General features: G+C 42.8%; 1 pseudogene across 1 annotated transcript; it reads right to left on the bottom strand.

Moving 5' to 3' along the window:
- Positions 1 to 1,193: 1,193 nt before the first annotated feature.
- Positions 1,194 to 3,426, bottom strand: LOC308422900 (heterogeneous nuclear ribonucleoprotein A1-like 2; annotated as a pseudogene). The gene is made up of 2 exons: positions 3,367 to 3,426; positions 1,194 to 2,350 (listed from the first exon to the last, which is right to left on the bottom strand). The product of its transcript is annotated as a heterogeneous nuclear ribonucleoprotein A1-like 2 (transcript).
- Positions 3,427 to 3,761: the final 335 nt, after the last annotated feature.

Genomic DNA, 3,761 nt, shown 5'->3' with positions numbered 1-3,761 from the left:
GTTCATTTTTAAAGTCACACCTTACCGTTTTGATAAATGTGAACTGTTACTAGTAAACTCCCATGATGTCTTGGGAAGTTCATGTGTCAGCAAGTAGAAATTGGAGGATGGGCTTAGTGGTATGAATTAATTGAATTATTACAGATGATTTAGCTAGTCATTCTGAAAGTACATAGATGTCAGAAACATCTTTGCTTTTTTTTTTTTTAAATTATTCAAGTCAGACTTCCCTGATGGCTCTCCCACAATGCAGCAGCTTCTCACAGAGCAGCCACACTTTCTTTTACTTTCTATTAAATCCACAGAACTCAGTCATTGGCTAATTCATGTTCTTTCACTAAAGTACGTTTGGGCTTCTCCTCTTTTTGATGAGGAGAATGGATTAGATGTGAGACTCGTTCTCAAACACCTGGACGCTTGTTGGCGAGAAATGTAGAACCTTTGACAATCATTTATAATCTCCTTCCTTCTTTGTTCAAAATGCCCATGCTGTGCTTAAATACAAAGAAGAAGATGATGTCATACCCTTGCCTTTATAGGACATAAAATGTCTCATAAACCTGAACAAATAATAAGGTACTCTGTAGCATACATAAAATTAAGAAATGGCAGGGCAGTTTTCAGTTCTCTAGAGAGCTTTAAAGAAAGTCAGGAATTTATCAGAGTTCGGTTGTCAACTCTTTTTTTTTTTTCTCAAGAGAATTAAATCATTTAATGAGTAGACATGATCATGGATGATACACAAGCTTTATTCCCATTTTATTTTTCAATTTTGATATCGCATAGGGTGTGCCAACAACCATTTTGTAACCAAACTGTAACCGTGCTTGGAAGACCCTTTCAATGGTGAAACTCATTAAGTTACAACAGTAACTGGGAGTTTAACAGCACCAGGGTTTTTGAAGACAATGGCTTCTCCACCCAAGCAACCATAAATAAATTCCAAATGGAACTTGGAACTACCCTCAAGGAATTCTAACTTCACACTGTTGGGGAATTTTACCAAGATGGCTTCAGAGTAGACTAACTTTACACAGCACATTAAAAAAAAGACATTTATTCAGCGTCATGATCAGACTATTGCATTTAACAATCAACAGCATGGGTACAAAAAGGTCTACAGTAAAACCTTTGGTTGGAATGCTTTACACTTTCCACAGAACAGAAACTAAAATAACCTGTTATACAACTAGTCACAAATACAGTCCTGGAGTTCTTGCCCACACACTTGGGTATTGTCTAAACCATGTCTTCTTGGTAGCGGCTGGGCTCTGCCGCCACTGTGCTGGGCTGAGTTCACAAATCTGTTGTAACCTGTAGCTTCTCTGTGGCTTCTCTGGCTCTCCTCTCCTGCTGAGCTTTGTTTCCTGGCAGTGATTGGAACTTATGCTGCTGCCACAGCTACTGCTGCTGGAACTGCCATAGCTACCTTGGTTTTGTGGTTTAGCAAAGTACTGGCCACCATAAGGGCCGGAACTCCTGCCTCCAAAGTTTCTTCCCTTCATTGATCCAAAATTTGAAGACTGGTTGTTGTAACTGCCAAAATCATTGTGGCTTCCACCACCTCTAAAACTTCTTCCGTCATTGCCAAATCCATGGTAGCCATCCCCCTGCCACCATATCCACCACCACCACCACGGCTGCCAGCAAAGCCACCATGACCACTGAAGTTCCCTCCTCGATCAAAATTGTCATTTCCACCAAAACCGTCTCCACCAAAGTTTCCGGAACCACTTCGACTTCTCTGGCTGGATGAAGCCGGAGCCATAACTCTTGCTTCGACAGAGCCTTTCTTACTTCACAGTTGGGGCCATTCACAGTACGGTATTTCTGAATAACCATCTTATCTACAGAGTCATGGCCATCAAAGGTGACAAAAGCAAAGCCCCTCTTTTATCCACTGGTTCTGTCAGACATAATTTCTATCACTTCAATTTTCCCATACTGCTCAAAATAATCTCCTCGATGATGTTGTTCAGTGTCTTCTTTAATACCGCCATCAAAGATCTTTTTTCCCAGTTAATTGGGCATCTGGTCTCTGAAAACCTTCTCCACACAGCTCTCTTAGGTTCCACAACTCTTCCATCCACCGTGTGTGGTCTTACATTCATGGCAGCATCCACTTCCTCCACAGTGGTGTATGTGACAAACCCAAAGCCCTTGGATCTCTTGGTGTTTGGATCCCATTACCATACAGTTGGCTGAGCGTTCCCCATCGCTCAAAATGGCTCCTCAGACTCTCGTTGGTTGTTTCGAAGCTCCACCCTCCGAGGAAGAGCTTCCCTGGTTGTCCCGCCTCCTTGGGAGACTCTGACTTAGGCAGAGCGATGAGAGCCTTCAGCGATGTTTCCTCGGCAGCGTCAGAGAGTAGAAAGCCGTTGTCAACTCTTTAGGCTCGTCTCTGGTCATTCTTAAATGTCATATTCTGCAAAATAGGACTATTAATGAGTCTCAGAATGCAATCAATTATTTCATGGCTTTGTCTCTTTCTTTCTACATGTTAGTTCTGCTTTTTGGACCCTGATGCAAAAGTATCTTTTATACTTCTATTGATAATCTCATTGCAAAAACTTACTGCCTCTGTCTACTAGGTCTAGTTCTTGAAGCTTGGAGCCTCTGTACAATCTTATCTGGGCCTAGAATAGTTTCATCCTCTGAGACTTACTGCTGAATAAGCTCACAGTATCTAGTTGTGTCTGAACTCTCATTGGCTGGTTCAACTCAGCTGTTGGAGCTCAAAGCTCCTCTCATGCTAACTGATTCAATCTGGCTCCTTGGCTTCTGATTTGCTCTGCTTGACCTCAAACTAACTCCAACATTCTGTACTAATCTTCTGGCTCCTCATTCTCTGGCTCATTCGGTCTTTACCTGTGATTAGCTTATTCTCTCTTCAACTTGTCTCTGTAAAACTCTCCCAGCCTGTCTTTCTCTGCACTGCTCCTTAAGTAACTTCCCTTTCCTGTCTGTCCCCCCCCCCTCTCTTTGGTGAGAGCTGGGCATATCCTGTTCTGTCAAATCTTCCTCTGATTTGTCACTTTGTCTGCTACTCAGTTAGACATCTCATTCAAATACGAGTGCTTCCTTCTACACATTAACTTCACCTTCCTTGTCTGGGACTAAAGGTGTATACTAAGGGCATGTGTCTGTATTCCAGCCAGAGGCATTAAAGGTGTGCGCTAAGGCTGAGCCACACCCCAACTAGAAATAGCCCTTTTCAGTAGATAACACCATCTCGGGATTCACGGTGTGACCAAATATCTACAACACTCTGACTTGCTGCAGCTTGTCTCTGTGGAAATTCCTAGTCATCTTTTCAAATCTTCCTTCATCAGGCCCCCTTTACCACTTTACAATCTCTCAGCTTACCCTGTATCCCATTCTAACTGTGACAGCGATCCTGTGTGGGCTCTGACTAGCTTCACACATCTTATCGAGCCTCTCCTTTCCATGCCTATGGCCTGCATAAGCACAAAGTACATGTGCAGGAGTTGATGCCTCAAAGTGCAGTCCCAGGCTATTTTAAGACTTGTATTGGTCCTGAATGTGCATTTCCAGGCAAAAGGAAAGGAAGTGAAGGCAGAAAGGAAGAGTTGGGAGGAATGAGTGGAGGGAGAGAGGGAATAAAAAGGGAGAAGACAGGAAAAGACATATAAACAAATAACCGTGGTCACACGGGGCTGGGGATATTACTTGTCCAATGAAGTGTTCACCTTGCACACCTGAACACCCAAGTTTGAATCCTAGAACCTATGTTAAAAGAA

Source organism: Micromys minutus, assembly GCF_963924665.1.
Source record: "Micromys minutus genome assembly, chromosome: 7".
NCBI lineage: Eukaryota > Metazoa > Chordata > Mammalia > Rodentia > Muridae > Micromys > Micromys minutus.
This window is presented reverse-complemented; position numbering and strand designations above follow the sequence as displayed.